Here is a 24,845-nt window from a genome sequence, read left to right on the forward strand (position 1 = left end):
GTGACATTTCCGCAACGCTACACGATCTATTATCTTAGTAGTAATTGCGTTTTGTTCGGTAAACTTTAACCTTCTTCCCCTTAACACCAAGTCACTTCACACAAGAAATCAACACGCGTTGCCAAGCTACAAGAAATGTACTGACGTCCCAACAGGAAACATTTCCCATTCACATCACTGACTTACTAGATCTTGCCCCATATCCAAGCATATGAAAGAACCTTGCGTAGTTAAATTTTTAAACATTGTTCCATCAAGAGTTCTACTGAATCACTAAAGAAAGGTTTTCAAAGTAGAAAACGCTGAATAAAGAATTTGCATTACACTCTTGAAATGATTCTCACCTAAGTCTGTTTTTAAATTATTGAAATCCTGCTGCTATAGCTTACTTGTATCTTTCTAAGTGCACCTGCAACCTCAGTGCCAGTTTTAGTCTCTAGAATCTTTTTCAGCTACCATGCTGATTGCAGCAAGAGCAAGGTCTCCTTGGTGTGAGGTATCAACTATGTTTCTAATCGCGTCTGCAACAGCAGCACCAGTTTCTTTTCGTTAGAGCAACGACTCATGCATATCTGCAATGCATATCAATTACTGTTAATATACACTTAAAGCCTGAATTGTATTTGGTAATGGAATTAGATCAACTAAATCAGGCTGATGACGATCATCAAAAGCTATCGTGATACCTACTCTTCTCAGATTACTCTCGTATGCTGAATGATGCAATTCTTCAGGTATTTCAGTAGAATGAAGCCAGCAAAAAGAGCAAGATCTCGTCGGAATGAGGCATAAGCTATAAAATATTTCTGTATATATGTTACCGAGTAGGAAGGGAAAAAATGAATAAAAAGACACTAGATATAAATGTCATTATAGAAATCAGTACATTCATTTCATTCTTTTACAGGAAGTCCCATTCCACTCACTGCTTTGTACCCAATACTTTCGACGCCATATTCTGGCAACAAGTCCATAAGCCGCTTCACGTTCTCCAAACCATCACGAAGACATGCGGTTCCAGTAGTATAACTGAGCATAAGCCATTCAGTGCTGTCTCCAGTGAAACAGGAACTTGGAGTAACCATTTTTCTGAAGCTATATCCCTGTAATAATAGGGCGTTGTGTGCTGCAGAATGAAACATCACAAGGACATACACTACTAAAAGCTCCGACTTGGCATCCGAAACACAAGTTCCTTGACAACAAATCGATTTTCTGTGGTGCGGAATCCTTGGCAGTCAAAGAGGCTGTGTTCTTGTTTCTAATAAAGAAAATATAGCAATGAGTAATTTCACTCTTAAAAAAATCTATCTCTCTTCCTAACCATGAGAGAAGTTTCGCTTACCTTGATTAAGATGTCTGCCTCGAGCAGTGCACACCCAACTGCAGGGAATTTTGACGAGAGTCCAGTTGTATCTTGTAAACAGCTTCCAGGTGCGCCCGCGATCGATAAATTGCCATAAATACATTATAAGCATACGTGACTACCGCTGTATACCTCATTAGAGCTAGAGAAGCAAAACCACTCCTTGAACGTTTACTACACAATTTCTGCCGTTATGACGTTTCTTCGCTGCGACATCTTTAATCTACCGACTTCTCGTTTACAATGTTTCTTACAGCATTAAATTTCCGAATATGGGTACGCCTCGTCATTCTTTCAGTTGAGGGCGCCTTTTCTGTAACAGGATAGTGAATAACCAGCCTGTGTGTTACTCTATTTTTCGGCAATGGTGGTTTTATTTGCATTTCAGTTACCATATCAATGACAGACCATGTCAGTTCTTCTTCATCTTGACGCAAACAATTGATGAAATGTATGTGGCATTTCTGGAGCTCTGTGTGATTCATGAGCGAATTTCTACTTAGTCCTTAACTTTTCGTAAAACATTGACTGGAATTTGTTGTACATTTCATAAGTTTACACAGTATTATGAAACCGGATCAGGCCCTGAAGGATACGCGATAGTCGACCGACCGCTGTGTCATCCAGTCATTCAGCATCGGATGCCGTAAGGAAAGGCATTGGGTCCTCACACGCACTCCAGGCAGTTCTTGACGTTCAGATCTTGGAGGCGCTATCCATCAATGAGGTAGCTCCTCAATTGGCATCGCAAGACCGAGTTCACTCCAGTACAGTCCTTAAAGCAAGGAAAAGTTCCAAACAGCACCGCGAATCGAACCTATGTCCCCCACATGAGGGTTTGTCGTGTTGATCATTCATCTACGGAGGTGGACTGCATAGTTCTCTTTGTGGTAAAATCTACTGAATAGTTATCTTCAGGATATTTAGACGAATTCTGATATACCTTCAACTCTGGTACGTTCATTGCGTCAAATGTTCTGCAATCACTGGAAACTGAATTCATATTTGACTGAAAAGTTGAAATGGCTGTTTTGAGAACTGTGATGAATTTACTTTACCATGCCAATCTATTAATTTCTGCTGCAACACATGCAATTATATCCAAATAATGGAGTACTACACTAGGACTTCGATTATTTTTAAGACATTCCATAAAGATATTTGCTCTTTCTCAGACACTGCGATTTCTGGAAATTCTCAGTACATTTCTTCGAGTTCAGTTTTCAGCTTAGTTTCTGCTATAATGTGATATACTACAGTTCGTATATTGTCTGCTAATCAACACAAGTTCATGGCTAGCGTTTCAAGTAATCTGCCTACAATCCTCTGTGGACCCAAGTATCGTACTGAGCATTGTGCAGAAGCAGAAACGTCCATCATTATCAATAAAAGATTTTAGTTCATCTCTCGTTCCCCAGTCAGCGTTCTGCAATCATTCAGCATAAAGCATCTATATCTTTTCTTCAACGTTGAAATTCACAGAAAGTGCACATGATCAATAATTTTGGTTAATAATAACAAGTGAAGGGCATGATTTTTGTTTAAGTCAACGTCAGTAACTTTTTGCGTTCGTAGTCAATCGAGAAGTCTTTCTTCAATACACAGACGACTCTCGCAAGGCAACGGTTAAGTGTTTTTATTTTGTACCACAATCGATATGGAATCATTGTGAGTGAAAGCTGGTGAACTAAATGTTTTATTCGGAGCGAGTAATAGATGCGTCAACGATAATTTTCTCCCACGTTCAGTATGTAACGCATCATCATTATCGTAATCTTCTTCTTCTTTCTTTGTATAAAAGCAGGAAGTAGGAAAAGAGATGGAGACATTGAAGAAGAAGAGGATGAAGATGAATATCACAATAAAGATGATTATTAAGATGTAGAAGTCTTACGAAAGAAAATTGTAATAGAGACAGGAAGTAGCTAATAAACTAATAGGAACAACGAGTGATATTGTGCAGTGCATCACATTTTAACAGTTATCAAGAGTGTGGGTAACTGGTGATTCACAGCTAAATATTGACAGAGGTGGTTTAATAATTCACATTGCAAGATACCCAGGAACGAGAGGATTATATAGTCTAGTGTTTAAAATTAAACTCAATGAAACAGTTACACGTCATAAGTGCTTCAAAATAATTTTATAAATTTTAGGGCTACCAACGCCCATAAACAAAACTGTCTCTCCTACAGCCCAATAAGTTGCAATACAGGCGATAACTATACCAATATCTTGAGGTCTGGACTAGCTAAAAGTGGTAGATCAGTATTGAGGGATGATGACATACACTACGTGATCAAAAGTATCCAGACACCTGGCTGAAAATGACTTACAAGTTCGTGAAGCCCTCCATCCGTAATGCTGGATTTCAATATGGTGTTGGCCCACCCTTAGCCTAGATGACAGCTTCCACTCTGACAGACATACGTTCAGTCAGGTGCTGGAATGTTTCTTGGGGAATGGCAGCCCATTCGTCACGGAGTGCTGCACTGAGCAGATGCATCGATGTCGTTCGGTGAGGCCAGGCACGAAGTCTGCGTTCCGAAACATCACAAAAGTGTCCTATAGGATTCAGGTTAGAACTCCGTGCAGGTCAGTCCATTACAGGGATGTTATTGTTGTGTAACCACTCCGCCACAGGTGGTGCATTATAAACAGGTGCTCAATCGTTTTGAAAGGTGCAATCGCGATTCCCGAATTGCTCTTCAACGGCGGGAATAAAGAAGATGCTTAAAACGTCAATGTAGGCCTGTGCTGTGATAGTGCCACGCAAAACAACAAGGGGTGCAAGCCCCTCCATGAAAAACACCACCACACCATAACACTACGAATTTTACTGTTGGCGCTACACACGCTGGCAGATGACATCCACAGGGCATTCGCCATACTGACAGCCTGCCATCGGATCGCCACATTGTGTACCGTGATTCGTCACTCCACACAACGTTTTTCCACTGTTCAATGGTCCAGTGTTTATGCTCCTTACACCAAGCGAGACGTCGTTTAGCGTTTACCGGCGTGATGTGTGACTCATGAGCAGTCGCTTGACCGTGAAGTTTTCTCACTTCCCACTTAAGTTTCATAACACTTGCAGTGGATCCTGATGCCGTTTGGAATTCCTGTGTGATGGTCTGGACAGATGTCTACCTACTACACATTACGACCCTCTTCAACTGTCGACGGTCTCTCTCAGTCAACAGACGAGGTCGGCCAGTACGCTTTTGTGCTGTACGTGTCCCTTCACGTTTCCACTTCACTATCACATCGGAAACAGTGGTCTTAGGTATGTTTAGCAGTGTGGAAATCTCGCGTACAGGCTTGTGACACAAGAGACATCCAATCACCTGACCACGTTCTGTACTCTCACGATGTCTAATGACTACTGAGGTCGCCGTGCTGTGTTGCCGCGTGGCTTGAGGCGCCATGTCACGGATTGCGCGGCCCCTCCCGCCGGGGGTTCGAGTCCTCCCTCTGGCATGGGTGTGTATGTGTTGTTCATAGAATAAGTTAGTTTAAGTAGTGTGAAGTCTAGGGATCGATGATCTCAGCAGTATGGTCCCTTAGGAACTCACACACCTGACACGTGTCACTACTGAGGTCGTTAATATGGAATACCTGGGAGTAGGTGGCAACGCAATGCACCTAATATGAAAAACGTAAGTTTATGGGAGTGTGCGGATTCTTTTGATCACATAGTGATCATATCGGTAATGGAAAGTATAGGAATGTGGAGAACGAATATAAACTTGATGTTAAAGACTGGAAGACGGTTTCCAATGAAACATCAGCACATATAAATTATGTGCTCTGGAATAACGTAAATGAACTGGTGGAGCCAGCAATAATTCACATGATAACGAAATAATATCTATTGAAGAGATGGTCTGAAAAGTAATGATTATTGCTTGAAATTTAAGATGGTTGTGAAAAATAAAGCAGAAGACTCAGTTGCAGAATGGGAATTAATGAAAACAGTCCTTTACTTGAAAGACAGCCACAAAAGGAGCGATTGACAAATTAGAAAGATCTGGAAACAGTTCATATCATTATTGTGTAGGATTTCGCATACTGTATCCTAAGAAAAGATGAAGAGGTCAAACTCAGTTTCAAAGGAGCCCAATATCATGGGCTGGTCGTCACAGAAGATGATACCTTCGCAGAAGCATGTGTGAGTTGTTATGTAAATGGTCAGTATTGGTGTGCATGTCCAGCATATCTAACATGTGTCTGCTGAGCTGCAACCTGCATTGCGTGTATTGTCCAGCTCTTTTCATCATCACTGGACGAGAATGTAGCACAAAGGTTGTATTATATAAAATTCTATTGTAGCCTACATGCCATAGTTGGATTCTTGAAATGCGATTGTAATGAATATGTTGTAAATGTATTCTGAAACTGAATCTGAAATCTGTGTGTATTATGTCGATGTCATGTTCCATAAAATACACACATCAAAAAAAGTTTTGTATCACCTTGGTTTCGAGAGTTCCGGAACGTGTACAGAAAACTGGAATAGAGATCTTTCATAAAATCATTTCCACCTTTTTTATTACTCATGAAAACCACACATTACATGTTGTACTTCCATACAGAGAGACATTCAGAGGTAGTGGTGCAGATTGCTGTACACACTGGTACCTCTAATACCCAGTAGCACGTCCTCCTGCATTGATGCGTGTCTGTATTCGTCGTGGCATACCATCCACAAGTTCGTCAATTGACTGCTCGTCCAGATTGTCCCACTCCTCAACGGCGATTCAGCGTAGAGTGGTTCGTAGGTCATGTTGTCCATAAACAGCCCTTTTCCGTCTATCCCAGGCATGTTCGATAGGGTTCAGTCTGGAGAAAATGCTGGCCACTCTAGTCGAGCGATGTCGTTATCCTGAAGGAAGTCATTCACAGGATGTACACGATGGGGGCGCGAATTGTCGTTCATGAAGACGAATGCCTCGGCAATATGCTACCGATATGATTGCACTACCGGTCGGAGGATGGCATTCACGTATCGTACAGCCGTTACGGCAGCTTCCAAGACCACGAGCAGCGTACGTCGGCCCCACATAATGCCACCCCAAAACAGCAGGGAACCTCCACCTTGCTGCACTCGCTGTAAAGTGCGAGGCAGGTCATCGACAGTTCCTGTCTCTTTGTATATCCTCCATGTCCGAACAACATAGCTTTGGTTCACTCCATGACGTCTGGACACTTCTCTTTTTGAGAGCCCTTCTTGGCACAAAGTAACAAAGCGGACGTGATCGAACCGCTGTATTGACGGTCCTGGCATGGTTGAACTACAGGCAACACAAGCCGTGTACCTCCTTCCTCATGGAATGACTGGAACTGATCGGCTGTCGAACTCCTTCTGTCAAGTAGGCGCTGCTCATGCATGGTTGTTTACATCTTTGGGCGGGTTTAATGGCATCTCTGAACAGTCAAAGGGACCGTTTGTGATGTAATATCCACTGTCAACGTCTATCTTCAGGAGTTCTGGGAACCTGGGTGAGGCAAAACGTTTTGATGTGTATATTATGAGCAACATATCTCGGTGTTTTTCTTGTAATTTATACCTGTCATGTCGTTTTTGAGCTTCTGTCTGGCTCTTATTGCCCCAGTAGCAATCACCATGCCTTTGAGGGTAATGCTACTCACTGTAATCGATAGGTAATGGTAGTCATCTGTCAGCTGACCATTATTTCCCTAGTAGTATTCAGGGGAAAGGCAGTGACACGTAACTACCTGTCATTTCCCCAACAGTATTTGGGAAAATGAAAGTGACATTATCTGACCATTATTACCCCATTAGTATATACGGCAGTAACAACCACCCTGTCAAATGATTATCATTGCCCCAATAGTATCCACCCTGTCAACTGACCACCACTGTCCCACACAGCTGTATGTTGGTAATTCTAGTCACCTTGTAAACTGGTCATTGATACCTCAATAGTATCTGGGGTAATTGCAGTCACCCTGTAAACTGACCATCATTGTCCCATCCAATAATATCCAGGATAATAGTAGTAGTCACCCGGTTAAATGACCATCAATGCCCTTTCCAATAGTATCCAGGGCAATGGCAGTCACAAGTAAAATAACCAACGTTGCCCCAATAGTATCCACTGGTGGTGTAAGAACGCTGTTAGGTTTTTTTTATATTGGTAATGCCACGTAGCACTCTGTATGAAAATCACTGGCTGTGCTGTGTGCACTCTGTGGCTGGTTTGCATTGTTCTTGGCTATTGTAGTGTTGGGCAGTTGGCTGTTAACAGCGGATAGCGTTGCCCAGTTGGAGGTGAGGCGGCCAGCAGAGGTGGATGTGGGGAGAGAAATGGCGGCGTTTTGAGAGCTGATCATCTGGACGTGTGTCCATCAGAGACAGTACATTTGTAAGACTGGATGTCATGAACTACTATATATATATATTATGACTTTTGAACACTATTAAGGTAAATACATTGTTTTTGTGATACTGTATATCATGAACTGATATATATATATATATATATATATATATATATATATATATATATATATATATATATATATATATATGATGACTTTTGAATATTATTAAGGTACATACATTGCTTTGTTTGTTCTCTATCAAAATCTTTCATTAGCTAACTATGCCTATCAGTAGTTAGTGCCTTCAGTAGTTTGAATCTTTCATTTAGCTGGCAGTAGTGGCGCTCGCTGTATTGCAGTGGTTCGAGGAACGAAGATTTTTGTGAGGTAAGTGATTCATGAAAGGTGTAGGTTAATGTTAGTCGGGGCCATTCCTTTGTAGGGATTACTGAAAGTCAGATTGCATTGCGCTAAAAAATATTGTGTGTCAGTTTAAGCACAGTCATGTACAAGTTTTCTAAGGGGACGTTTCATATGTCGACCCTTAGCCGAGTATACCTCACTGGAATCTTCTGATTTTTTCTTGTAGTTTGTGTAGTTAGTGTAGCTTTTGTTTATTGCTAGCGCGTAATTGTAGAGAGAATCTCCTTTGTAGTTGCAGTCTTTCATTGTTGGCATGCATGTAGATTTGCACCAAGTATTTCCCAGCTGCGCTTGCAATTAACTAGATATTATTTTCAGTGCTATGCTAATGTGTTTTCTTATTTTGCCCTTCAAAGTGTGCTTTTCTGTGTTGTCGTGTGAAATACTGTGACAATAATGGCGAGTGAAAAGCGTAATACTAGGCTCCAAAGTAAACTGAGAAATGACAGTGAAGACGAAAGCAGTGTGTTAGCGCCGCCGAGTAATGAATTAACTACTGTTCAAAGTAGTAATTTGGAAATTGTGCATAGGGAAATAGAGCGGGCGGAAGAAAATAGTTTAGACAGTGAAACAAGTATTGAACAGGGAAGCATTATCGATCGATCGGTCGGCAACAGCTCGCCTCAGGAATCCGAAACGATACAATACAACATTGCAGATACTATAGACTCAAGTTTTGGGTCATCACCATTTTCTCAAATGAGTCAAGACACATTTTCTGCTTGTCAAAATGTGAATATTGCCAGAGAAAATGCACTGCCAAAAAGCATCGAGAAACAGATTCGACACACTAATAGGTTATTGTTGTTGTTGTGGTCTTAGTCCTAAGACTGGTTTGATGCAGCTCTCCATGCTACTCTATCTTGTGCAACCTTCTTTATCTCTCAATACCTACTGCAACCTACATCCTTCTGAATCTGCTTAGTGTAGTCATCTCTTGGTCTCCCTCTACGATTTTTACCCTCCACGCTGCCCTCCAATACTAAATTGGTGATCCCTTGATGCCTCAGAACATGTCCTACCAACCGATCCCTTCTTCTGGTCAAGTTGTGCCACAAACTTCTCTTCTCCCCAATTCTGTTCAATACTTCCTCATTAGTTATGTGATCTACCCATCTAATCTTCAGCATTCTTCTGTAGTACCACATTTTGAAAGCTTCTATTCTCTTCTTGTCCAAACTATTTATCGTCCATGTTTCACTTCCGTACATGGCTACACTCCATGCAAGTACTTTCAGAAATGACTTCCTGACACTTAAATCTATACTCGATGTTAACAATTTCTCTTCTTCAGAAACGCTTTCCTTGCCATTGCCAGTCTACATTTTATATCGTCTCTACTTCGACCATCATCAGTTATTTTACTCCCCAAATAGCAAAATTCCTTTACTACTTTAAGTGTCTCATTTACTAATCTAATTCCCTCGGCATCACCCGACTTAATTCGACTACATTCCATTATCCTCGTTTTGCTTTTGTTTATGTTCATCTTATATCCTCCTTTCAAGACACTATCCATTCCGTTCAACTGCTCTTCCAAGTCCTTTGCAGTCTCAGACAGAATTACTATGTCATCGGCGAACCTCAACATTTTTATTTCTTCTCCATGAATTTTAATACCTACTCCGAAATTTCTTTTGTTTCCTTCACTGCTTGCTCAATATACAGATTGAATAACATTGGGGAGAGACTGTACAAATTGTAAATAGCCTTTCTCTCTCTGTATTTTGCCCCTCCCTCTTTCAGAATTTGAAAGAGAGTATTCCAGTCAACATTGTCAAAAGCTTTCTCTAAGTCTACAAATGCTAGGAACGTAGGTTTTCCCTTTCTTATTCTAGCGTCTAAGGTACGTCGTAGGGACAGTATTGCCTTACGTGTTCCAACATTTCTACCAAATCAAAACTGATCTTCCCCGAGGTCGGCTTCTACTAGTTTTTCCATTCGTCTGTGAAGAATTCGCGTTAGTATTTTGCAGCTGTGACTTATTCAACTGATAGTTCGGTAATTTTCACATCTGTCAACATCTGCTCCCTTTGGGATTGGAATTATTATATTCTTCTTGAAGTCTGAGGGTATTTCGCCTGTCTCATACATCTTGCTCACCAGATGGTACAGTTTTGTCACGACTGGCTCTCCCAAGGCTGTCAGTAGTTCCAATGGAATGTTGTCTACTCCAGGGGTCTTGTTTCGACTCAGGTCTTTCAGTGCTCTGTCAAACTCTTCACGCAGTATCGTATCTCCCATTTCATCTTCATCTACATCCACTTCCATTTCCATAATATTGTCCTCAAGTACATCGCCCTTATATAGACCCTCTATATACTCCTTCCACCTTTCTGCTTTCCCTTCTTTGCTTAGAACTGCTTTCCATCTGAGCTCTTGATGTTCACACAAGTAGTTCTCTTATCTCCAAGGGTCTCTTTAATTTTTCTGTAGGCAGTATCTACCTTACCCCTAGTGAGATAAGCCTCTACATCCTTACATTTATCCTCTAGCCATCCCTGGTTAGCCATTTTGCACTTCCTGTCGATCTCATTTTTGAGACGTCTGTATTTCTTTTTGCCTGCTTCATTTACTGCATTTTTATATTTTCTTCTTTCATCGATTACATTCAATATTTCTTCTGTTACCCAAGGACTTCTAATAGCCCTCGTCTTTTTACCTACCTAATTCTCTGCTGCCTTCACTACTTCATCTCTCAGAGCTACCCATTCTTCTTCCACCGTATTTCTTTCCCCCATTCCTGTCAATTGCTCCCTTATGCTCTCTCTGAAACTCTGTACAACCTCTGGTTCTTTTAGTTTATCCAGGTCCCATCTCCTTAAATTCCCACCTTTTTGCAGTTTCTTTAGTTTTAATCTACAGGTCATAATCAATAGATTGTGGTCAGAGACCACATCTGCCCCTGGAAATGTCTTACAATTTAAAACCTGGTTCCTAAATCTCTGTCTTACCATCATATAATCTACCTGAAACCTGTCAGTATCTCCAAGCTTCTTCCATGTATACAGCCTTCTTTTATGATTCTTGAACCAAGTGTTAGCTGTGATAAAGTTGTGCTGTGTGCAAAATTGTACCAGGCGGATTCCTCTTTCATTTCTTAACCCCACCTTATACTCACCTACTACGTTTCCTTCTCTCCCTTTTCCTACTACCGTATTCCAGTCACCCATGACTATTAAATTTTAATCTCCATTCACTATCTGAATAATTTCTTTTAATTGATCATACATTTCTTCAATTTCTTCGTCATCTGCAGAGCTAGTTGGCATATAAACTTGTATTACTGTAGTAGGTGTGGACTTCGTATCTGTAGTAGCTTACCCGCATTCCTATTTTCCTATGCATTATTAAACCTACTCCTGCATTACCCCTATTTGATTTTGTGTTTATAACCCTGTATTCACCTGACCAAAAGTCTTGTTCCTCCTGCCACCGAACTTCACTAATTCCCACTATATCTAACTTTAACCTATCCATTTCCCTTTTTAAATTTTCTAACCTACCTGCCCGATTAAGGGATCTGACATTCCACGCTCCGATCCGTAGAATGCCAGTTTTCTTTCTCCTGATAACGACATCCGCTTGAGTAGTCCCCGCCCGGAGATCCGAATGGGGGACTATTTTACCTCCGGAATATTTTACCCGAGACGACGCCATCATCATTTAATCATACAGTAAAGCTGCATGCCCTCGGGAAAAATTACGGCCGTAGTTTCCCCTTGCTTTCAGCCGTTCGCAGTACCAGCACAGCAAGGCCGTTTTGGTTATTGTTGCAAGGCCAGATCAGTAAATTATCAAGACTGTTGCCCCTGGAACTACTGAAAAGGCTGCTGCCCGTCTTCAGGAACCACACGTTTGTCTGGCCTCTCAACAGATACCCCTCCGTTGTGGTTGTACCTACGGTACGGCTATCTGTATCGCTAAGGCACTCAAGCATCCCCACCAACGGCAAGGTCCATGGTTCATGGGGGGAGGAATAGGTTATTATTGCAATTAATACAACAAATGGAACAAAATCAGAGACAAACACAGAAAAAGCTTCAAAAGTTAGACACAATGGAACAAAATCTTCGGAAGTTAGACACCACGCTTGAACAAATACGTGATGATTTAACTACTGAGTTACATAACATTGAATCGAAATGTCGAAAAGTTTGTAATGACGCAAAAACAAAAATTTGTGAACATTTTCAACCTATTTTTTTCGCAGCATGAAAATGCATTACAGAATCACGAAGCAGCCATAAAAGAACTGAAAACTATTGTTCATGAAAATCATGAGACTTCGCAAGCTAAAATTGACTCAGTTGCATTTACCGATTCGGTTACGCAACTTGCAAAAACTCAGGAAAACTTAAAGGACACAGTAGATACTCTGAAAATTGGTTCAGAAAGACACATGGAGGAAATAAGTTCATTATTAAAGAAAGTAGTTCAATTTTCGGATCATCTAAATAATTTATCTACGAAGGCAGATGATAATCTGAATGACACAGAACCAGTAGTCTTTAATGACACAGAAGAGTGCGAACAAATTAGGAAATTCAAACAAAATCAGAATCAAATTAATACGCAACACCAAAGCGAAATCCGGGAAGTACAAGATCAGTTGACACAGGTAATACAAGAATTATATATTTTACAGGACACTCGCGCTCCAATACGGGAAGAGGGACATAGAAATACGGAACAGCCACAGAATAATAATACATGGCACTTCGGAAATTATGAAAGAAATTGGCATGGTACACCGAATTTTGAGATGGAACGGCCGAAACGGCCTAACAATGACCGATATGCGACTCGCCGACATGATGATTTTGACCTTAAGCTGTTTATTTCTGTTTTAAATTAAAACATTTAAGAATTCTGGCAACGACATTCATCCACAAGCATGGCTCCATCAATTCTCTCATTGTTTTCCTCCCAACTGGTCATTAGACACAGATTAGAATTTATGTGTGGCTACTTAGAGAGTGAAGCAGCTGTAAGAATGCGATCGGTCATTCACGATTGCCACAGTGAAGGACAATTTTATCATGCCTTCCTCTCATCATATTGGTCTCAAGCTACACAAGACCGAGAAAAACATAGCATCATAATGATGAAACATTTCGAACAATCTGAATTTTCCAGTCTTGTGAAATATTTTGAAGACATGTTGCAAAAGAATCAGTACCTGTCAAACCCATACAGCCCCTCAGAACTCATCCGCATTTGCTTAATCAAATTACCTGAACATTTACGACATATTAGTTTGGCAGGACGTTGCAAAGACGACATTGAAGCTATTATTATCACGGGAGACAGAATAACTTCAGACGCAACGGTCCACCGTGCAGTGATAATTCAGGAAGAAATTCTCCACCACTTAACCGACAAGAAAGAAACTATAAGAACTTCCGACATGACGACAGACGATATAATCATAACGACAGACCTGAATTTCATCAGAACTGGTGGGATTCAAACAGGGCCGGGCCCTCTCGACAAGGTGCAATAACGACGCATGCCAACAAAGAGACAGACAATGACTCACACCGCAGGCAGCCACGTGCGCCGGCTAGCTCAGAGAAAAATAACACAGACGCTGACCTTGAGAAAAATGTGTGCATTCTTTACCGATGTACCATATACCACCTGATAATTCCGTTGAAGCTGTAGCTCTGCATAGTAGGAAGAGTAAAGGCTTGCACCACATTTCACATGTAAAACCGTTTATCGAGAGATAATCTGTTTTTTTTTAACTTAGTCTTTGCCAGAAAATTTTTCACTTCACGCTACTAGTACGCTTTGTCAGACTTAGAATCTGTTAACATGCAACAATGTTTGAAGTTAAATATCCAGTCTAGAACCTAGGGAACTTATTTAGACAGTAATTCCAAATGCATTGTTATAGTGAACAGACGACACAGTGTTATTGTGTGTGCATATTCTTGCTTGTTAGTTGCACGATTACATAACGACTATAAGGCTGACATACTTAGAACATGTACTGGTACTGCTAAAGAGATTTTAATGCAACATTTTGGTTCACTTGAAAAGATACTCTTTATTTGAAGTATTCGGTGAGATTGGAGATGACTTAGCATTTGGTTTCTTTGACAGCTACACGATTATATTACGACGCTACTAATATGTGACCAATTTACATTGTTGCTTTTTTGCTGTATCTACTTTATATCTGCACAGTTTTTCTGAATTCTTCTGGAAAGTAAAACATGTTTTAGTAGTAACTTTTGAGGTATAGCTACAATGAGACAGCTTTTTTGTAGCACAACAATACGTTACACTGTAGTACTTTCTTGATACAGTACTGTACGTAATAACTATGACATCTATACGCATAGCATTTCGCTTTTGTTTATGATGAGATAAGTACATTGACTTCTACAGAACTAAGATTCTGGAGGACGATAACTACGACACTTCCACAGAATTATCTTACAGCAAGACGCACATTTAGCGCTAAAGGACACGTATTTGAGTGATTAATTTTGTACTTAAAACATTTATTTTTAAAGATTTTTGAATTACAATGATACATAGGTTTTCCGTGATACATTTCATTCCATTGCTGTAATCTGTAATACCTGAGGGTATAATTACATTAATCCTCAGGGGGTACACACTTACTTTGTGTACCATGTGTTTGGCAAGCACAAAGAGCCAAGCTAATATGGTATTTGCTTATACAACTTTACACATCGGTACCATATTTCTCTAACAGAATTACACAGCTATCTGATTATTTAACAGAGAAACAAACATTTTTTATTTCATCAGTGACAAATGTTTAAGCAATTACATAGTTGGATAACTTCACACTTATGAAATTGTATTTTGTCTGTACTTTGTGAACTGTTCATATTTTTTTCGGAACCATTGTGATACGATGAGAGCTTTGAATGATATATTTGGTATGGGATCACGATTTTTAAGGTACGATTGAGGTAGTCGACACTATTGAAATGAGCAGAGAGTTTTTTACGTTTTGAAATTATTGCAGAAAGCTACGACGTTTCAAGATTTGGCTAAGTTTTTATGATGTTATTATTGCGATGACAATGTGTATTATGCTGTTGAGGTATGTTTACGATCAATAAGCTGATGCTATATGAGGAATTTGATTCTGCTACATATTTATTATGAGGAAATATTGATGAAGTGTTGACGAATATGTATATGTGTAGGAAGGTAAGGAATAAGGAGTAGTGGTTAGAGACTCTGGTGAAAAAGAATGTTGGAAATCAAGAATTGTACTTTAAGAATTATGAAATGTGTGTAAATGCGTGAATGTATCACAATGCCGGCGAAATTTTTTTGGACACTGTTATATTTATTATATTTTGTTTCTCCAGATTTGTAACGCAAATATTTCGACCTGTGAAATCTTATTTGTATCAAACTGTCACCGTAGCGGAAACTGATGCTGTAAATACACTCCTGGAAATTGAAATAAGAACACCGTGAATTCATTGTCCCAGGAAGGGGAAACTTTATTGACACATTCCTGGGGTCAGATACATCACATGATCACACTGACAGAACCACAGGCACATAGACACAGGCATCAGAGCATGCACAATGTCGGCACTAGTACAGTGTATATCCACATTTCGCAGCAATGCAGGCTGCTATTCTCCCATGGAGACGATCGTAGAGATGCTGGATGTAGTCCTGTGGAACGGCTTGCCATGCCATTTCCACCTGGCGCCTCAGTTGGACCAGTGTTCGTGCTGGACGTGCAGACCGCGTGAGACGACGCTTCATCCAGTCCCAAACATGCTCAATGGGGGACAGATCCGGAGATCTTGCTGGCCAGGGTAGATGACTTACACCTTCTAGACCACGTTGGGTGACACGGGATACATGCGGACGTGTATTGTGCTGTTGGAACAGCAAGTTCCCTTGCCGGTCTAGGAATGGTAGAACGATGGGTTCGATGACGGTTTGGATGTACCGTGCACTATTCAGTGTCCCCTCCACGATCACCAGAGGTGTACGGCCAGTGTAGGAGATCGCTCCCCACACCATGATGCCGGGTGTTGGCCCTGTGTGCCTCGGTCGTATGCAGTCCTGATTGTGGCACTCACCTGCACGGCGCCAAACACGCATACGACCATCATTGGCACCAAGGCAGAAGCGACTCTCAGCGCTGAAGACGACACGTCTCCATTCGTCCCTCCATTCACGCCTGTCGCGACACCACTGGAAGCGGGCTGCACGATGTTGGGGCGTGAGCGGAAGACGGCCTAACGGTGTGCGGGACCGTAGCCCAGCTTCATGGAGACGGTTGCGAATGGTCCTCGCCGATACCCCAGGAGCAACAGTGTCACTAATTTGCTGGGAAGTGGCGGTGTGGTCCCCTATGGCACTGCGTAGGATCCTACGGTCTTGGCGTGCATCTGTGCGTCGCTGCGGTCTGGTCCCAGGTCGACGGGCACGTGCACCTTCCGCCGACCACTGGCGACAACATCGATGCACTGTGGAGACCTCACGCCCCACGTGTTGAGCAATTCGGCTTTACGTCCACCCGGCCTCCCGTATGCTCACTATACGCCCTCGCTCAAAGTCCGTCAACTGCACATACGGTTCACGTCCACGCTGTCGCGGCATTTCCAGGAGTGTATTTCGGAAAGGAACGTAGGTCACTGTAAGCACACAGCTGTGCGACAGTCGCCTGGGAAAAAGCCATTAGTGTGTGCCTTTCAGAGGCACAGGTGAAAAAAAAGGAGATGCCATTAATCTCGCTATTGACATTCCTTTCCAGAAAGCATCGCAAATACGGCACGCTCATTACTTGGAAAATTACTTACATCTGCACACCTGATTACGAGAAGCGTCTTTCTACGAGAGTTGAAAGAATTTCAACTAACTTATGAAATGCCACATGACTATTGAATGATATTTTTATGCTTTACTTTGTACATAGTTGCTTATTTCATTTGATATCTGTTTTACAGCTGTGTTGCAGCATTCGTTTTATAAAATAAAATTAAATGCATTTGCTAATGCGAACAGTTTTAGTCAACAGATCTGTTAGTTAATAATTTTATGATCCACATTCTTCAGAAAGGGAGCACTTGGAAAGGAAAGACCAATAAGAAGGGACTAATAACAGTAACTGTATACATAATTTTGTTTTCAAGTAGTTGGTAATTTCTTTTGTAGAATAAATTGTGATGTATCACTCTGGTATTAAGATGTGACATAGATATTAAACATTGCCATTTGTACTGTAATATTTTTTCTGCTTGAGCTTTGTCATGTTTAGGTATAAGTTATTGCATTTGCTGCTGCTGTTTGCCAGGCATAGTGTTACTGAATTTGACTTTGTATTACTCTGTTAAGCCAGTTTTACTACTGATTTATTTTTATTGTTTTCTGCATATTGCCTTATATTAGTTGTAATATTGCAATTGTTTTGCTAATTTATATTTACTGCTGCTTGCTTTGCGAATTTGCATTTTTTTATTGGTGTTTGTGTTAATTGTTTTGTGCTGCTGCATTGCCTCGTCCCTTAGTTTAGCATCTGAGCTCAGTAGATTTAAGTTAGCTTAAGAGGGGGTAGACTATATAAGAAACTATGATGAATTGGAAGAAATGCATTGAGAAGCTATAAGAAAATGGTTTGGCCAAAAAAGTATTTTGAAAGAGGATATGAACAAAAAAGTAGGGTTTAGGGACAACAGGTTTAGGTAGGATTTTCTTGGAAATCAATGATGAGGTAAGATAATGGAAAATAAGTAATGAGGTAAGAAATATGTGAACATATAAATACAGAAAGCATGCTTGGATTGGATTTTTTTGGTGGAAACAAATGTTGAAATAAGACGAAAGATCTATGGAATGACGTTTTGGGTGGGATTGCAGTACCAAATGTTACACTGAAAACAAACCCTGCCCTTTCCTCTTGCGTTATTCTGCTGTGTGTTTGTGTAACTTTGTGTATTTGTGTTTTTCCTGTCCTTATGTATTTAGCTGATGAGAGATATGTTGTAGAATTTTTCTAATACTATGTTATTTACTTTGTAAAGATGTTTAGACATTATTTATCTGTTCTGTTTCGTTGCTCAAGTGTGAAGTTGATGTTTCAAAAGTTCTTCTGATATTTTATGTATTTACTTATGTCAGAATTCCTGTAACACTGATGTATATGTTTATTTCTATTCTTTTGTAAAGCCCCTATTACTACAAATGTTATCTGTATTGTTATGTTCTTTAATTATGTATTTTGTACCTTTGTTATTGTATTCTTATGTTATATAATTGTATAGATACTAGTTCTTCAAATTAAGTTTCATTTCACTGCACACATTTCTGTTGGTCACAATATATGCACAGAATGTGAGAAGTTGGGACTGTTTGTGTTTGCACGTGTGTTTATAATTCAGCAAGGGACTGGTTAACAGCATTGCTGGTTCTAAGGACAATTCCAAAGACTTTGTGAGTGCACAAGTGGTGGTTTATAGACTTGCTATATTCTCCACAAGGCTCTTCAATGGTGATTGTGCACCTGCACAGTTGCAACGGATGGCTGCTAGCCATCTCTACAAGGGCTACAGTGGGTCTGCATCTTTGATGGCTCACGAATACCATTATTTCTACAAGGACTGCAGTGGGTCTGCACCTCTGGTGGCCCACCAATACCATAATCTCTACCAGAACTAATGTGGGTCTACTCTGTGATGACCTACCTACCAATATTCTTCAAAACTTCAATTGACTCTGCTGTGGGTTTGCTCTGTTGTGGACCATTGCCTGTCTGCATGTCAAGAGTCAGCATTATCTTTCTGTTGGAAAGACAACACTTCTTCAAGACTGCATGGAAATCCAGTACTTCCATGTGCATTTTCTTTTACTGCTGAGACTTTATGCATAAAATTGTAATTAATACTGTGATGAATGATCAGGACTGTCTTTATCGACTGTTAGAAAATTTTAGATTTTGACCAGCATTGTATCAATAAGTGTGTGCATTTGATTTCTTTGTTATTGTAGTTATGAAACAAATTTTCAAATCTGTATTGGCCACTGCCCAAAACAATTTCTAAAACTTTTTGTGGGGAGCGTGGGGGCTATGTAACAACGCTGTTTAGGTTTTTTTATTGGTAATGCTAGGTAGTTCTCTGTATGAAAATCACTAGCTGTGCTGTGTGCAGTCTGTGGCTGGTTTGCATTGTTCTTGGCTATTGTAGTGTTGGGCAGTTGGCTGGTAACAGCGCGTAGCGTTGCCCAGTTGGAGGTGAGCCGCCAGCAGTGGTGGATGTGGGGAGAGAAATGGCGGCGTTTTGAGAGCTGATCATCTGGACGTGTGTCCATCAGAGACAGTACATTTGTAAGACTGGATGTCATGAACTGCTATATATATTATTACTTTTGAACACTATTAAGGTAAATACATTGTTTTTTCTCTATCAAAATCTTTCATTTGCTATCTATGCCTATCAGTAGTTAGTGCCTTCAATAGTTTGAATCTTTTATTTAGCTGGCAGTAGTGGCGCTCGCTGAATTGCAGTAGTTCGAGTAACGAAGATTTTTGTGAGGTATGTGATTTATGAAAGGTATAGGTAAATGTTAGTTAGGGCCATTCCTTTGTAGGGATTACTGAAAGTCAGATTGGGTTTCGCTAAAAAATATTGTGTGTCAGTTTAAGCACAGTCATGTACAATTTTTCTAAGGGGACGTTTCAGTGGCAATTGAACACCACTGCCCCACCCAGTAGTATTCATAGACAGCTTTCCATCTCTCACACTGGCTGTTTCATTTTAATATCCAAGTCTGTGTGTGTGTGTGTGTGTGTGTGTGTGTGTGTGTGTGTGTGTGTGTCTGTCCATAGTATTTTGACAATGGTGGCACCAACAGGCAAGTGTCATAAACTAAATTAAACTCCGTCCGGAAAAGCCTTGGAAGGCCTAACGGTATCGATCGGCCGCCGTGTCATCCTCTACCCACAGGTGTCACTGGATGCATATGTGGAGGGGCATGGAGGGGCATGTGGTCAGCACACCGCTCTCCCGGCCGTATGTCAGTTTATGAGACCGGAGCTGCTACCTCTCAATCAAGTAGCTCCTCAGTTTGGCCTAAAAGGTCTGAGTGCACCCTGCCTGCTAACAGCGCTCGTCAGACCAATCCAAGAGCTAGCCCAGCCCGACAGGGCAGGTCGTGAGTCGTGCTTGGGTAGCTCATGTGGTAGAGCACTTGCCCGCAGAAGGCAATGGTCCCGAGTTCGAGTCTCGGTCTGGCACAGGAAATTTCATTTTCAAAGAGTCTGGCGAGATTCAAACTAACAGCGTTCTACAAATCAGGACTGCATTTCAACCACTACACTGGACCCCAACTCTGCGTTGCATATTTATGATATATTTCGATCCCGAATCTTGGCTCTGCCCCTTTTATTTCGCATTGCATCAGACGTGACAACGCTACCATAAACAACAGTCACACACGGCGATGGTAATGGAACAAGCAGATTTCATACACTGCTCTAGCCGAATAATGGAAGAGAACTGACCATTTGTTGTGGCATTTTGGCGATGACGAACACTTCGTTCGTGACGTTAAGCTCTCTGATTAGAGGAAACCAGCTCCGATATCAACCAACAAGTAATTTGCTACTGGTTGATCACGTAAGGAGGCCGGCATCATCTATCCTGCTTGTAGTACACATCAGGTTTATCTACACCATAAATTAAGTAATACTTAGTAATTTTCACCTTGAGAAAGTTTACTCTCATAATTTTATATTGCGAAAATTTTTAATCTTTCATCGACCATTTAAGAATTATCAAGTTAATACTATTAGGGCATCCACTGCAGCCTTCAGTTCGAACAGTCAGGGGCCAGTTACGTGTACTGTGTGAGCTTCTTTCCGCGTCTGTTCAATCGACGAGCTGCTTTCTAACGTACTGAAGTGAGGACAGTTGTTTACAGAAGTTGGATTTATTTGCAACTTAGTTGCTTTTGTTTTTAAACATATTACCTGATGTTTACTTGGTAATAAATTTTATGACCTCAGGTTTATTCACACAGGGCAGTTCAAAACTAATGTAGCGATTACAGAGAGCTGTAGCTATATAATGCATAACAATACATCGATAAGTATTACAAAGACCGTAAAATAAATTCAAAATTTCGATCGTTTCGTCAGGCATATGAGTTATGCTAGAGCAATTCTGGAAGACATGGAGGAAGAAATATTCGCCGCACCTTTCACTTTTAACGATTAGTCACCCTTCCGCATATGTGCCAAGAAAAGCTGGCACAACATCAGAAAATGGGCTACAGAAAAGCCTTCATCAGCATGACTCACCGCAAGTTAATGTGTTCTGCACGTCGTTGATACCAAAATTGTGCGGTCCATTTATCTACATTTATCTTAACATGATTTAATAATAGCTGATGCCACAGCTTGTTATGTATTCCACAGAATATATATTTATTCAAGGTGCAGCAAGTATCTGTATGGAGTAGCGAATATTTTCTGCTCGGCGTCTTCCAAACTATTGGACTGGGCATACTGAATATTAGGACGCTGTATCCTGCTCTTGGCCATCTAGGTCATTGTGTTCAGATCCGAGTTGAGTTGGTGAGACTTCCGTTACAGATGCAGACGGTGCTGGCTTCGGCCACGCACTTTATGACTGTATCACTGCTGGAGGGGCAAGTGGGAACTGAAGGGACATCCAGCACATCCCACTTTACAGGGGGCTGATCGTAAGCAATCCCAAGTTCCTCAGACAAACAGCTTTCAGGCGCTTTCCGAGGCTGATAAAGATCCTGCGCCAGATGCAGTCGCTCGTCCTGTGTCACAGAAAGCCTCTCGGCCTGTAAGATCCAGGCATTCACGGAGAGTGGGATTACTGGTAGTTGGGAGTTCCATTGTTAGGCGCGTTATGGGGTTTCTTAGGGGTATAGTTGTCAACGAGGGGAGAGAGTAAAATGCGCACTCAGTGTGTTTACTAGGGCAGTCATCCCAGATGTTGGAACTGATGTTCCCAAATGCCATGAAGAGCAGAGCATGCCTTCAGGCGCAGTTACAAAGTGCAAAGGAACTAGATAGATTGAGGAGGGTGAAGGGTTGTGGGGAATGGGAACTGGCAGTTGGCAAGAAGGCAGCTAAGAGGAGGAGATATTCAAACATTTATACTTTGCATATATGCAATAGATTTGACGAACTGTCAGAGTTGAGTGGAGAGGAGCCTCTTGTAGCTGTAGATGTAGGGAACATGCATCAGTCCTCGGCAGTTAGGAGGCCTAGGTCAGTTTCAACGTCTAACAGAAAGAAGAAGGTCCTACCTACTAGGTAATTTGCACGGTAGAGGTGTGGGTCAGCAGTTGCAGGACGTGTTGGGGTGTGAGTACCAGGTTACCAACATTGTGAAGCCTAATGCAGAATTGGCCCAGGTGACTGACAGCATAGGGGAGTTATGTAGAAATTTTACGGAGAAGGATCAGGTAGTGATAGTGGATGGAGCTGGAAACAGTCTTGACAGGGGCAGGGAATATGAGGGATATGATGTAGATGTTAACCTGGTAAAGACAGCTACTCAAACTGGTGGCACTAATGTGCACTTCGTGCAACTATTTCAGCGTCATGATCGGCCTCGTTTTAATGTGGCTGTGAGGCACGTTAACATTGGACTGGGGAGGGTGCTGATGGCGGAGGGCATGGGTTACATTTCAGAGGTACCAGTTGGGTCCATCAGTAGATCAGGTTTCACTAGGCATGTCCTGCAGCTCAATAACTATGGGATGGGGAGGCTGGCAGAGCGTATAGGTGATGGTGTAGTGGATGGTGGTGTTAGAGCTGCACCTTTTTTAGATCGAAGTCAGCTGATAGGTATACCTGCTTAAAGGAAGTTCCTCTGACTAAGGGCTCACCTTCAGAGAAAGTCAAGTAGAGAAGGAATTGGCATATTTCAACAAAATATAAGAGGTATTAGATATAAAGTTACGGAACTGCTAGTAGACATTTGAAATTATTGTCGGAGCATTACTCAAATAATTTGACAGTTCAGAGGCTTCCTTTGCCAGGTTGCAGATTAGCTGGCTGTTTTCCAAGGAATTCCTTGTGGAGTGGGGGAGTGGCTATGTACGTAAAAAACAGTATTCCATTTGAATACATAGATGTTTCACGGCACTGCACTGAACAGATATTTGAATGTTGTGCAGAGGCAGTTGAATTCAGTGAAACTAAACTTTTAATTGTTGTTGTCTATACTTCCCCTAACTCTGACTTCAGAGCACTTCTGCTCAAGCTAGAGAGGGTTCCTGATTCACTTTGTAGGAAGTACCAGAAATTAGTTACATGTGGTGATTTCAATATTAATTTTTGTATATGATGTTGCAAGAAAAAGGATGCTGGTAGATCTCCTGAATACATATGATCTGATGCAGACTGTGATTTTTCCAACCAGGATGCAGGGGAACAGCACCACAGTCATAGTCAGTGTTTTTATTCGTTCGTCATTACTAGATGGGCATTCTGTTAGTAAAAGGATGAATGGCCTTTTGGATCATGATGCACAAATTTTAACACTAAAAGGATTTTATAGCCAAACAAATGTCACATACAATTTACAAACTATGTAGAAAAGTTAATCCAACAGCAATATAGAGCTATTTAAACCTTGCCAAGGAACAAGAGTGGTAGGATGTTTACAGTGGATGTTTATAGTGCCAATAACATAAATGATAAATATAACGTTTTCCCTAACACATTTCTCATGCTCTTTGAGAGTTGCTTTGCATTAGACCGTTCTAAATGTGTATTAGCAGTAGTAGGCAGCCCGGGTGGCTGGCTAGTGGGATAAGGATATCATATAGAATAAAGTGGGAATTTTATCATAATGTTAGTCACAATCAAGTTACAGCAGCCCATTACAAACAGTATTTACCAATCATTTTCTGAGTGTTACTGGTCAATTAAATAAAAAATTAGTTTCTACAGGGAATCATATAACTTTCCTGGCAAATACCTTTCCGAGACTGAGGCCTGAAATTCTCTACTGTCATAGAGACAAGAGGGAGACTGAGTCAATAATTAAGTTACTGAAGACTAAGGACGCTCATGGTTCTGATGGAGTGCCTAGCATAATATTAAAGTACTGTGCTGGACATGTTAGCCCTTTATTTAGCCATATTTGTAATTTGTACTCAGTAGTAAAGCTGCTTTATAAGAAGGGAGAAAGGGATAATGTAGATAATTTTAGACCTATTTCTATGCCATCAGTGTTTGCTTAAGTTATTGAAAAGGCTGTGTATGTGAGAATAATTGATCATTTTATAGCACACGATTTGCTATCAAATGTACAGTTCGGCTGTAGATGTCGGTTAACAACTGAAAATGCCGTATTCTCTTCTCTGCGAGGTACTGTATGGGTTAATCAGAAGGTTTCGAACGATAGGTATACTTTTTTATTCAACTGAGGCGTTTTATTGTGTTGATCACAAAATGTTGCTCCAGAAGTTGGACCATCGCGGAATACGGGGAGTAGCTCACAATTGGTTCAGCACTTACTTTAGCAACAGACAGCAAAAGGTCATTATTCACAATGTTGACAATGGCTGTGATGTGGGGTGTGAGTGGGGTACTGTCAAGTGGGGGGTGCCCCAGGGATCAGTGTTGGGGCCACTCCTGTTCCTTATTTATATGAGAGAAATGCCCTCTAGTATTGCGAGTAACTCTAAAATATTTCTG

The sequence above is a fragment of the Schistocerca gregaria genome, chromosome 7 (assembly GCF_023897955.1).
Source record: "Schistocerca gregaria isolate iqSchGreg1 chromosome 7, iqSchGreg1.2, whole genome shotgun sequence".
Classification (NCBI taxonomy): Eukaryota; Metazoa; Arthropoda; class Insecta; order Orthoptera; family Acrididae; genus Schistocerca; species Schistocerca gregaria.